Genomic DNA, 14,176 nt, shown 5'->3' on the forward strand with positions numbered 1-14,176 from the left:
ACAAGAAATACATATCTTACTGAGTACATGGTCCAAAAACTCAAAATACATTCTTTGTACTAGTCAACGTTCATCTATCAAAAACTAGATGTATCATGATCAAATCTTCACACAGGATATGCAATATTACATTTTCCCCATCCCCTTACCGTCGGCACTTCCTACAATACACATCTAAAACAGAAAATGAGGGTTAGACCGAAAGTTCTAGTGAGATCCCTTTTTCCATGTCATTGTTGGGTGAATATCACCAAAACTTTATTTTAAAATCAACTTTTCATATATAACAAATATATGAACATATAATTCATAATACCAATACCTTACCAATTTCCAAAGCCAACTATTTGGCTTTATGAATATCATATTCAACCAAATAGGTTAGATTCTGAAAGATTTAACATAATACAACTTTAAACTTTTTTAATCAGAAACAAGGTTTATTCAAAGCTTCAGGCCATAAGCCATATATCATTTCCCTCAATAACATCCAGACTACGATTTCCAATAAGAACCATGATCCTAAATCTTTAAATCACAAAGAAATAAGAATTTAAGGCCATCGTAATCTTAAGGGATATAATAGAAAGAGTTATATCACATAACTCACACATACAAATGCCACCCTTATATCCAAAGATACACCTCTCCTTGATATGTCATCCTTATCCCATGGTACACCTCTCCTTTATGTGCCACCCTTATCCCATGGTACACCTCTCCTTGATATGCCACCCTTATTTCCTCATCAAATCTTTATAATATATTTTCAATTAGAACAGATCGAAGTCACAACCGTCATAATGAAATATTATCCATGTTTTATCCAAAAACAGTTTCAAAACAATTTTACAAAGATGTCTCATTCTTTTATCATATTAAAAGAATGATATGATAATAACTTATATGATCAAAAAACTTTAAGTCAAAACACTAATCTGATCAAACCTAAAAATCTGGTCAACATAGACTTGGCCGAACTTCATCTCCGATCAAGCCTTGGTCGGACTACAAATCCGAACAATAAACATTTTCCATACACTTTAATAATCCGATCAATCCTTTACTAATTTGGTCAACCTCTAACAAGGTCCACATAATCTTGTCCGGATTACAAATCTGGACAACCAAAATCATTTGTCACAAACTTTCAAATCCGGATAACACATGATCGGATTTGTACAACTCCGGTCAAGCATTGGCCGGTTTATATCTAAACCAGACAACATATCAATCGGATTATATCAAATCCGAATAGTCTTTGACCGTATTCCTACTTCTCCATTCAAAACATTTTTCTGATTTTCATATTTCAAAATCTCACCAACATACTAATTTGGTCAACACTATGACCGATTTCCTCTAGTCCGGACAACACATGTCTGATTTAAAATCAAATCCGGAGATAGTTTCTTAACAAATGTCAATGTTCAAATCATAGGAGTCACTTTTCAATATGAAATGAGATGAAATAAAGTTACTCACCTTTGAAATTCTTTTGAAATCAACTTCAAGAATTCAGTCAAATTGTAAACCGGTCAATACTTCTCTTCTCAATTTACTCTCAAGATTTCAAAATGGCAAGAAGATTATATGAAGGCCTCACTCTCATATATATATATATATATATATACCCTTCCTAAAATAAGTAAGGCGGCTCAACAGCCCCTTACATGCATGCCCATGCATAACTAACCCACGCATGAACCAAATTCTTTATGCATATAAGATACCTCGTGCATATAACATATTTTAGTCATGCATATTCACATTATGCATAAAATTCACATACTCGCATGATCAAATATAACAATTTATTATGCTTTCATGTAATCATATAACAAATAATCACGTATTTATTACATCGGGTGATAGCCAAGACCAGGTTATCACATGATTATTCTTAACTTGACTTGAAGGATCAAAGGGAGTAACGACCGGTTTATCATCAAAGTGTCCAAACTTCATTAGGACTATCTCTATGTAATGAGATTGGGTAAGGATGTATCCTTCCGAAGTTCTTTGAACTTTGATACCAAGAATAACATCAACTTGTCCTAAATCCTTCATRTCAAATGAAGAATGAAGCATTTTCTTGGTTTGATTAATTACATCCATATTAGTCTCTTTTATTAGCATATCATCCACATATAGACATATTATGACATAAGCATTCTTAAACTGTTTAACATATACACATTTACCACATTCATTGATATGAAAACCTTGTGATAAGAGTGTATTATCAAACTTCTCGTGCCATTGCTTTGGAGCTTGTTTAAGTCCGTATAGGGACTTAACCAGTTTATAGACTTTATGTTCTTGACCTTTAACAACAAACCCTTCGGGTTGTTGCATGTAGATTTCTTCATCTAATTCGCCATTTAGGAAAGCAGTTTTCACATCCATTTGGTGAATTTCCAAATTGTGAATCGCTGCTATTGCAATCAAAGTCCTAATGGAAGTGATTCTAGTCACCGGCGAATAGGTGTCAAAGAAATCTTGACCCTCTCTTTGACGATACCCTTTGGCTACTAAACGAGCCTTGTACTTTTCTATAGTACCGCCAGGTCTAAACTTTCTCTTAAAAATCCATTTATGGCCAACTGGTTTATGTCCGAGAGGGAGATCTACCAATTTCCAAGTGTTATTTTGCAAAATGGATTCTATTTCGCTTTGGATTGCCTTTTTCCAATAAGGAGCTTCCGAAGAATCCATAACTGCCTTATATGTTAGAGGTTCTCCTTCTATATTAAAGTTCACATAGTCTGGTCCAAAGTCTTTTGCCACTTTTCCATGTTTACTTCTCCGAGGTTCTATATCATATTGAACTTGAGAGGTACCTTCATCTCTTTGAATAGTACTTTGGTCTAACTCATTGTGAGGTTCATTGTCTTCATTCCTTCTTTTCCTTGGATTGGAGATTCTCTTCTCCTTATCTTTATACGGGAATATTTCTTTTAGAATTCTTCTTCCACATATTCAATTATGGTATTTGTGTGAATATCCTCTACTTGGGACCTATATACCAAGAATCTGTAAGCTGCACTATTCTTGGCGGGGACAAGATAGATGCAATCCACAGTCTTTGGTCCTAATTTGGTTCTTTTAGGTAGAGGTATTTGTACTTTGGCTAAGCAACCCCACATTTTCATCCTTTTGTAGAAGGCAATTTGCCTTTCCATAGTTCATAGGGAGATTGACTACTTTTCTTATGCAGAATCTTATTTAAGATCATGTTTGCAGTCAAACATGCTTCACCCCATAGATTATGTGGAACCCCATAAGTGATCAACATTGAGTTGATCATATTCTTCAAAGTTCTGTTTTTCTGCTCGGCTACCCCATTTTGTTGAGGGGTATATGGAGCCGTCGTTTGATGTACATTACCATGTAAGGAACAAAATTCAGCAAAGTCATGAGATTCATACTCTCCTCGTCGATCAGACCTTAGAATTTTGATCCTCTTTTCAAGTTGATTTTCAACTTCGGCTTTATAGATTTTAAACATGTTTAAAGCCTCAGCTTTGGTATTTATCAAATAAATATAACAGAACTTACTGCAATCATCAATAAATGAGATATAGTAGTTATTTCACCCTCGAGTTGGAGTTGACTTAAAATCACACAAAACGATATGTATTAGAACAAGCACTTGGTTAAATTTTTCGACAAATTTGTGGGGATGACTTGAGTATTTTGATTCTACACGAGTCTCACATTTAGTCATTTTGTTCATTAAACACTTAGGTAACATGCCAAGATTCATCATCCTTTGTAAGGACCAAAAATTGACATGACCTAACCGAGCATGCCACAAATTAGAGGAGTCAACCATATAAGTAGAAGCAACGCTAGAGCTTACGGATTTATTTCATATTTACATCATTATTTTTTATATTTACAATGGACAACTTAAAGAGCCCCTCAGACAAGTAGCCCTTACCCACATAAACCCCACCGTTAGTGACTACAAATTTATCTGATTCAAATACAATTTTAAATCCTTTATTTCTCAATATAGGACCCGAGATCAGATTCTTGCTCATATCCGGCACATGTAGCACATTGGTGAGTTCAAGCTCGTTCCCCGACGTTAGCTTTAATATCACTTTCCCTTTACCTTGCACTTTTGTGGTTTTTGAATTCCCCATAAACATCGGTTCACTATCGTTGACTTTGACATAGGAAGAGAACAAATCCTTAGAGTTGCATATGTGCCTAGTGGCACCGGTGTCAAGCTACCAATCCACTTCGTTTGGCACGAAGTTCGCTTCAACGACACCTGTAAACCTTGCTTCAAACTCTGCCTTGTTGGCTTGGTTTGAGCTTCCAGTTCCTTCGCTCCCATGATGATCCCTGTTGGGACGACAATCCCGTGCTTTGTGCCCGGGATGACCACACACCCAACAATTAGTCATTTGCTTTTTGAATGGCTTTTTGTGGGGTTGGAGAAGGTTTTTCATGTTTGAGGGAGAAGGTTTAGCGATACCTTTTCCCATGAACTTCTGAAATTTTGGTTTGGAAGTGTTTCCTCCAACGAAATTTACATTTGGCTCCATCGAGCTTCCATCCGTCTTCTCACTCTTCCTATTGTCCTCCTCAACTCGTAGTTTGAGAACCAATTGATCAAAAAGACATGTGCTCGGTTAGATGTTTTAAATAGAGTTTGAAATCTCTCCACGAAGGAGGAAACTTTTCAATTATCGAACCAACAAGAAAGTTTGGATTGATGCCCATACCTTCGGTGTGAAGTTCATGAGCAAAGACTTGTAGTTCTTCCACTTATTTCACAACAGATTTTGCATCGCTCATTTTGAAGATCAGAAACTTCCTGACCACAAATCTTTTAGAACATGCCACTTCGGTCTTGTACTTGGTTTCCAACGACTCCCATATTTCTCTTGCCTAGTTATGTATCAATAAATAATACTTCATGTATAAAAACTGGGTTTTAATAGTTTTTATCAGATGTTTTATAATATAGTATAGATAAAAGCAATACCTTGTTTTAAAGAGAATAATTCAAAAACATCCAGACAAACTATCATATTTTGTGCGATTAAGTTTTTAAATTTTTTAACCAAATAAATCTTTGAAATTTTTGAAATCAAATAAATAAGTTCTTGAAATTACTGAAATAGAACAAATAAATATTTGATCTTATTAAAATAAAATAAAAACCGACGAACTTTCTTGATTTTAATAAAAGTTCAATTTGCTCTCCTATTGATTCTCTTTTCTATTTTCGCCTCTGTCCAAGGTGTCACTACATTTATCATTTGAGCTGCAAATATTTGATAACATTAGCATATGTTACATAATAAAACATATAGTTTTGGATGGTTGCATTTACCTCCGTTATACCGACGTATAAAATACCATTGTTGCAATGTCGTCCGGAAAAACTCGACTAACATTGGTATCGGAAGGTAACGTGCAAACCGAGTTACTGAGTTGACAAACTCCACACTATTGAAAGCCATTGCACTGTAACGCAATGCTGGGAAGTGCGATCGTGCCCATCTAGCGTAACCAACTTTCTCAAGATATTGAGTGGCGTTAGGTAGACTATGCCACATCAAATCCACTATAGCTTCAAAGTCCGACACCCTATAAGCTTCGCATACATCCTAAAACATCCACCCTTTCCTTTTCTGTTTACTAGAGGTTAGGCGCAAGTTCTAGCTCAGATGCCGACAACAAAGTCCTTGGTGCATGTTGGGGGAATACAGTTCGTATGGCTAAGTCGATAGAGGCAGCCCTATTGGTCTCAAAGGTTAAATTGAGCACTTCACCGACACACCACCTCAGCTTATGTAAAAACCATATCCATGATGGGCCACTTTCTGCCTTCCCCACTCCCATTGCAATGGGTACGATTCCATTGTTTCCATCCATGCCGACCGCTAAGAACATGATGCCCACGTATGGCCCCTTTAGATGGGCACCATCCATTATAAGGAACGGTCTCAGGTGTCCTAGAAATGAGCAAATCTGCAGATGAATGATGTTACAAATATAAACTTGTTGATCCTCTCGCTCAGTGATTTAATGATAATCCCTTTTACCTTGTACGAAGTATTTATGCTTCTGTCCTTCAGTTCTAGCAATCATCACCGAGTCTGTTCAGTGATCGATGAGAACATGTGATGTAAATCCATCAACGATAGCGATACTTCAAGAAGACAAAACTCACACCAAAGAACCTTCAGCAAAAGTCGAAAACTGAAACTGAAGATTAGAGACTGGCGAGTACGTGATCTGAAGCAGTATTCAGTTATTACAACCTGGTCTGCACATGTATGAAGACTGCCCAAGCCTCAGCGAATGCTAAAGAGACCTTCAGGTTATTCCAGCATTCAGCGATCAAAAGAAGCTTGTTGAGCATAATTGTTTTTGTCTTGTCCTTATACATACAAAGGACAAACCCATACCCTTTCTAAAGTATAGTACGGTACGGAGCCGATTAGTTGACTCTACTACCCACCAACTTTATGAAAGGATGTCTGCGCATTAATAGGCTTTTGTACTATTCACTGTAGCAAAGGACAAGTCTTTCTCTAAAGGCTTGACACGTGTTCAAACCCTACTATTTTGCATTAAATGTGCATTTAGTGCAATGGGTATAAATAGATGTGTTCTATCTCCATATAGAGATACTCTAATACTTACTCTTGAACCCTAACTTACATTCATAAGTAAAAGAACACACATCTAAGAACACAATATGCTTATCTTCAAAAGCAAGTTTGAATCCCTTTTTAGTATTTTAAATAGTTCTTACCCAGAAAGAACTAACTTCCTTCTAAGTCTCTTACAACAAATCATTTCTCTTTGCTAAGAACTAGTGTGTAACTTAGATTGTTTAGATAGGTTTTATTTACCTTTTTTTTTGCAAATAATCTTGTAAAATCTGTATTGATCCTTTTTTTATCAATATATATTTTAAATTTAAAAAGTTTACTATGTTTGTATTCATCCCCCCCTCTACAAATTGTTATACACATCTTGTAGACCCTAATGGGATTAACAAGTGGTATCAGAGCAGTGTATTCTCTATTCTTGTTGTTTAGTTGTTTTTCTACATTATATTATCTTTTTCTCTAGATAATCTCACCGCTTTCAAATGACTTTACAAAACACAAACACACACTTTCTAGTTAATGGCTCTCTTGCCAAACCACCCCGTTCCCCGTTTTATCCGAGACAACTTTAATCTTTGGAAAAATCGGATGTCCCCCTTTCTGGAAGGTGTGGATCTTGAAATGCCACACTATATACAAAATGGACCATATGTTCCATATGCTATTTCTTCTGCTGGTCCTAAAACAACTACGACAGCCGCGATTTCTGAACGACAGCTTCCAAAGCTCCCTCATCAATGGAGCGATGAAAACAAGAAAAAGATAACTATAGACACTCTTGCTGATGAGGTTTATCATTTTGTTATGAAAATCAGAATGTCGAAAGCTATGTGGGACACTTTATGTGTTCAATATGAAGGAACCTCTCAGGTTCAAGAATCGAGGAAGATCGATTTAGTAAGACAATATGAAAGTAAGCAGGGAATATTCTAATTTTGAAACTTTGACTAAGTTTCTAGAATGTTTGCCTGAGTTTTGGGATACTTATTCCATGTGTCTCAAGATGTCCAATGACATCTCCTCTCTTTCTCTTAGCACTCTTTATGGGATATTGCTTAATCATGAGTAATCTCGACAGCTAAAAAAAGATCTAATCAAGGATTCTAGAGAAATGAAGAGCTCACCGTTAGCTCTATTCTCTAAAGATGCTTCAGCTGAACTCCCATCTTCTTCTTCTTTTTCTCTTCCTCCTATTGTTATCTCTGAGTTAGATTCTACTAACTCTGAGGATTTATCATAATCTGATCTCATAGATTTTGATGAATCACTAGCGTTATTAACTAAATCTTTTAGGAGATTGGCCAAGAAAAGTAACTTCCGCAGATCTCCTTCGCTGACCATCAAGGAAAAGCCAAAGTCTGATAATATAGACAAGGCTTCAGTGATCTGCTACAACTGTCAGCACAATGGTCACTTTGCGGGTGAATGCAGGTCTAAGAAGGCTGTGAAGCCATCTTCTAAAACCCCATCCTCCTCAGATCTAAGGATGAAAATACCTGAACCTGAAGGAGAAGTACAAGAAGATGAAGAACTTCCAGCGAAAGGCCAAAAGTCTTGTCGCTGAAGAGCATGACTGGGCTGATTCATCTGATGAGGAAGATACGGCCTATCTCTGCTTAATGACCAAAGATGTCAAAGAAGAAGCTTCAGAGACATCAACTTCTAATGATACCTCATCATCCTCACCTGCTCAGGAAGTCAAAGGCATATGGTATCTAGATAGTGGATGCTCAATGCACATGACCTGAGACAAATCCCTGCTCATTAACTACAAGGAAGAATGAGGACCTTCCATAACCTTTGGAGGTAATGGAAAAGAATATACCAGAGGTTTTGGTATATTAAGCAATGGCGCAACCACATTCAGGCGTGTTGCATACGTTGAAGGACTGAAGCACAACCTCCTCATCATCAGTCAGTTGTGTGACAAAGACTATATAGTGAAATTCTCCAAGAATTCATGCTATGTCTATGAAAAAGATGATAAGGTTGCCTTGACTAGTTCTCGTCTAGAGAATGTCTATATCATCAATATGGATTCTTCTATCACTTAGAATAGCTGTTTCTTCTCTAAAGCCTCGTCAGTCATCAACATGGCTGTGGCACAAATGACTTTCTCACCTTAACTTCAAGACACTCAGAGAGTTGTCTAGAAATGATCTTGTCACTGGTCTTCCTCAACACTCCTTCACAAAGGAATCTCTTTGCTCAACATGTGAGAATGGAAAACAAACAAGAGCTAGCTTCAAGTCCAAAAAATCTCTTCAATAACATCGCCTCTTCAGCTACTGCATATAGAAAGAAGCATACATTTATCATTGTTGATGAGTATTCCAGGTACACATGAGTCTTCTTTCTCAGATCCAAAAATGAAGCACCTGAAGACATCATATCGTTCATCAAGAAAATGGAAGTGCTTAACAACATAAAAGTATGATCTATTAGAAGTAACCATGGTACTTAATTCAAAAAACAGTACTATGGATAACTTCTTTAAGGACAAGGGAATTTCTCACAACTTTTCTTCAGTGATAACTCCTCAGCAAAATAGGGTCGTTGAAAGAAGAAATCGAACAATCATTGAGGCTGCTCGATCAATGCTCAGTGAGTTCCATCTCCCTACCAATTTCTGGGCTGAAGCTGTCAACACCGCTTGTTTCACCCAAAATTGATCACTGATCGTTAACAGGTTCAATAAGACAGCCTATGAACTTTTCCAAGGCAGAAATCCCTCTATTAGCTTTCTACATATCTTTCGTTGCACGTGTTTTATTCTCAACAACCGTGATCAACTAGGAAAGTTTGATCCCAAAGCTGATGAAGGAATCTTTCTTGGATATTCTTCAGTATCCAAAGCCTTCAGAGTATTCAACAAACACTGACAGAAGATAGAAGAAACTATTCATGTCACATTTGATTAATCTCAATCAGCTAATTCAAAACCCATCTTAAATGATGAAGATGAATTAGATAACTGGATGTTCTCTCATTATGGACAACCTGAAGCTTCCTTCAGCGTTCCTCTCAATACTGAAGCCCCAGAAGTTGAAGATGAACCATTAATCATTCCATTTGCAACTAGTTACACCGTGTCTTCTTCAGAGATTCCTATTGTGTCCATTAGTTGTGTTCCTCCTTCTGTTTCAAACACTGATCAATCAGTGAATGAAATGCCTTCAGCATCTGACCCTATTTCAGTGCTGAACCTGAGGCTCCTTTAGCAATTGTTCCAATCGCTGAAGATACTACAACTGAAGCCTCATCCACTGTTCCTGAACTTCTTTACTCAGTTGATAATCCTCTATCAGCTTAGCGATGGACTAAAGACCATCCAAATTCATCAAATTCTTGGTGATCCAGGTGCAGGTATTAAGACTTGTTAGACCCAACCTATGAAAGTGTATGTAAGAAATCTCTTACTCTAGTCGAAGAGGACTTAGTCTATTGAAGCGGTCTGGACTAAGAGATCTCATGCAGAAGATCAAGAACCAGAGCTCTTAATCAGAGAAGACCAAATGTCAAGTATTTCCATGTCTTTGGGTGCAAATGCTTTGTACTCAATGAATGGGAATACCTTGGCAAGTTCAACAAGAAAGCCGATGAAGGGATCTTTCTGGGATACTCTCAAACCGCAAAAGCCAACATAGTCTACATCAAAAGGATAAGAATTGTCATAGAAAGCATCAATGTGTCATTTGATGACTCCACATGCATGATTTCTGGACACAACAGTTCAGCACTCGGACATCAAAGAAGAGCATCTGATTCATCACTTGGCAAACCCAATGAATCAGAGTTAACTCAATTATTTGAAGACATCTTCGAAGAAGAAGTAATCTCTAGACATGCACTTACTGCAATATCCATTTCCAGAATTGATGAAGAACATGTAGTCTCCAATGCTAAAGGTACAACTCTTACTGAAACTCATGTTACTTCACCTTCTACTTCTTCTGTGTCTTCAGATCAAGAACAAGAACCAGAGATGATCTCTTCGAGGGGGAGCAAACAGTTCCATCAGTCGATGAAGAACTGCATCCTGGTGCTTCTGAACCCCAGTCAAGCACCAAATGCACGAAAGACCACCCACATCACCAAATCATTGGTGATCCAACATCTGGTGTAAAGACGAGATCAACAACAGCCAATGAATGCCTCTTCGCCAATTTCTTAGCATGATAGAACCAAAGAAAATTTCTGAAACCCTACAAGATCCAAACTAGATAGATGCAATGCAATAAGAACTACTCCAGTTTGAGAGAAACAAGGTATGGTCCCTTATGCCTCTACCGAAAGGGAAGACGACCATAGGAACCAAATGGGTCTTCCAAAACAAGAAGGACGAAGATGGCATAGTAATAAAGAACAAGGCCAGGCTTGTTGCCAAAGGCTACTGCCAGGAAGAAGAAGAAGGGATTGACTACGATGAGACATTTGCTCCCGTTGCAAGACTTGAAGCCATCAGGATATTCCTAGCCTATGCAGCTCACAAAGGATTTAAGGTCTATCAGATGGATGTCAAGTCTGCCTTCCTCAACGGAAAACTTCAAGAATAAGTTTACGTGCAGCAGCCCTCTGGGTTTGAAGATCCAAAACATCTAGAGTATGTCTATTTTCTAGACAAAGCCCTTTATGGGCTAAAGCAAGCACCCAGGGCCTTGTATGAAACTCTATCCACTTTTCTCATCAACAATGGCTTCAAAAAAGGTACAATCGATACAACCCTCTTTCTTAAGAAGCATAAAAGTGACGTACTACTAGTACAAATATATGTGGACGACATCATATTTGGCTCTACAAATGCAAAACATTGCGAAAAATTCTCAGAGCTGATGAAAAGAAAATTTGAGATGAGCATGATGGGAGAACTTAGTTTCTTTCTTGGTCTTCAAATAAAACAAACTTCAGAAGGGATTTTCATCAATCAGTCAAAGTATGTAACTGAGCTTCTGAAGAAGTACTCTTGCTCAAATTCATCATCGATGAGAACTCCTATGGCTATAGGAGCCAAATTATTTGCTGATCCATCAGGAAAATCTGTAGATGTCACAACCTACAGTGGCATGATTGGATCACTACTGTATCTGACTGCAAGTAACCAGATATCATGTTTGCTACATGTCTTTGTGCAAGGTATCAATCCAATCCTAAAGAATCTCATCTCTCTACAGTCTAGAGGATCTTTAGATACCTTAAGGGAACCCCTTCATTGGGTCTCTGGTATCCTAAGAACTCTGGCATTGATCTAATAGCCTATACAAATGCAGATCATGCAGGGTGCAATCTTGATAGGAAGAGTACGTCTGGAAGCTGTTAACTCTTGTGAGACAAGCTGGTAAGTTGGACATCCAGAAAACATAATTGTGTCTCAACCTCTACAGAAGAAGCATAATATGCTGCTGCTGTTAGTTGTTGTTCACAAGTTCTCTGGATGAAGACCTAGCTTAAGAACTATGGTTTTCAATATGAAAATATACCAATCCTCTGTGACTCCAAGAGTGCAATAGCTATCTCTGAAAATCCTGTGCAACATTCCAAGACCAAACACATCAATGTAAGGTACCACATTCTGAAAGACAATGTTGAAAAAGTTAATAAAGAGATGTACTTTGTTCCTACTGAGATTCAAGTTGCTGTCATTTTCACAAAAGCTCTTAATGAGAATAGATTTTTGTTCCTAGTCAGCAAGATGGGTATGCTGAATCTCACCACTTAGAGGCAATCATTAGTTTGAAACCAGAGATCCTCAATATCTCATGGTTATGCCTATAAGTGATAAATATTTTGATAGCCTTAAATATCAACTACTCTAAACCAGCACCTCTGGTTGTAAAGACCAGAGCCTCTGGCCATTTAGAATCTCTTGGTTGTATGGAAAAAAATTACATCGGCTTTGGAACCAGAGACCTCTGGTCCAAAGCAAATACTTGGTACCCTTTCACCAAATATTCCCCTCCAAACCAGAGCCTCTAGTTGTATAGACCAGAGCCTCTGGATCATTCATGCATGTAATCATGTCATTTTCATTCATCCTTTGGAACCAGAGACCTCTGGTCCAAAAGCAAATTCTTTGTGAATTTTTTCACGAAGTACTCCTTTTCACAAAGTACTCTTTTTCACAACCAGAGCCTCTGGTTCAAAAAACCAGAGCCTCTGAATTCAAAGTATTTGACACACCAGAGCCCTCTGGTCTCAAAGGCACATACATTCTATCACCACATACATGCACTTAACCATTTTCTCATACTACTTTGCATCGCCTTCGCAACCAGAGGCTCTGGTTCTAAAGACCAGAGCCTCTGGATTTGTTGTCTTTGGAACCAGCGCCCTCTGGTCTCAAAGACCCACTCGTTTTCATGCCCACTCTCATACTTAGCCACATTTCATATCATCCTTTCATCATAATTCACAACCAGAGCCTCTGGTCATCAAAATGAACCTACCTCTTCTTGGTTCAAGGGGGAGTTTTACACTCAATCTCCTCCCCATGCATCATTCTAGGGGGAGTTTTTCATTCATCATAAAGAACTTTCCATTGCATAAATATGCATTTTCCATCCCAGAGCCTCTGGTTCTACTATCCAGAGCCTCTGGACACCAAAATGCTAGATATATGATGCATAAAACATGTGTATGTAACCAGAGCCCCTCTGGTCCTACATCATGGGTTGTCCATGCTTAACCAAAGCCTCTGGTTTGTCTATCCAAGGCTCATTATACATACAACCCAACAATTCTTCGATGAACTCATTCATCATGCGCAACAAGAGACCTCTGGTTCCTCATCCCTAAAGGGTATGTTTAACCACAGACCTTTGGTTCCCCATCCAATGAGTCATGTCCAACCAGAGCTCCTATGGTTCCATGAAAAAACAATATTTTTCCAAAAACCCATCTTAATTGCAAAACTCTTTAAAGATTATACAAAATTGCAGCTTTTGTGACTCAAAACTATAATTCATGGGTTTTTAGAAGACCAAAACTTCGTAATTAGTATTAATCTTACAATTAGATGGAATTTTAAATTGTTTTTGGCGCGATATTTCAAGAGATATTATTTGCGATAACTTTTAAATTACTCCAAATAATTCAAACGTCACCGGACACAAAAACCTGCCATATTAACAGGTTGTTCCCCATAAACCTCTTCACATTACCCATTCACCCTCCCCATGACGACACATGTCCTCCAACATTAATGGCACAGAACCGTCAAGATGGCCTACTGTCACACCCCGCTAAAGCGGAAACGCGAGGTATGGCTGGTAGAGTCTCATAGCGATAGAGTATAAGTAACACAACCATACATTTTAAAATTTAAATACATCATAACCAAAGTTTACAATCCCAAAGATAAGTTTATAATTTAAACACAAATTTTTTTTTGAAGGTGATGATTGTGACACGGCTTCTTTTAAGAGTCACCATGAGCCTTTCTTACCGCTGAAAAAGCACGTCAAAACAAGTGTCAACTACAAGAATTGGTGAGTTCACAGGTTTTCATTTCACAACAAATCTTTAAGCAATAA

Source organism: Cynara cardunculus, assembly GCF_001531365.2.
Source record: "Cynara cardunculus var. scolymus isolate 2C chromosome LG 16, CcrdV1, whole genome shotgun sequence".
Lineage (NCBI taxonomy): Eukaryota > Viridiplantae > Streptophyta > Magnoliopsida > Asterales > Asteraceae > Cynara > Cynara cardunculus.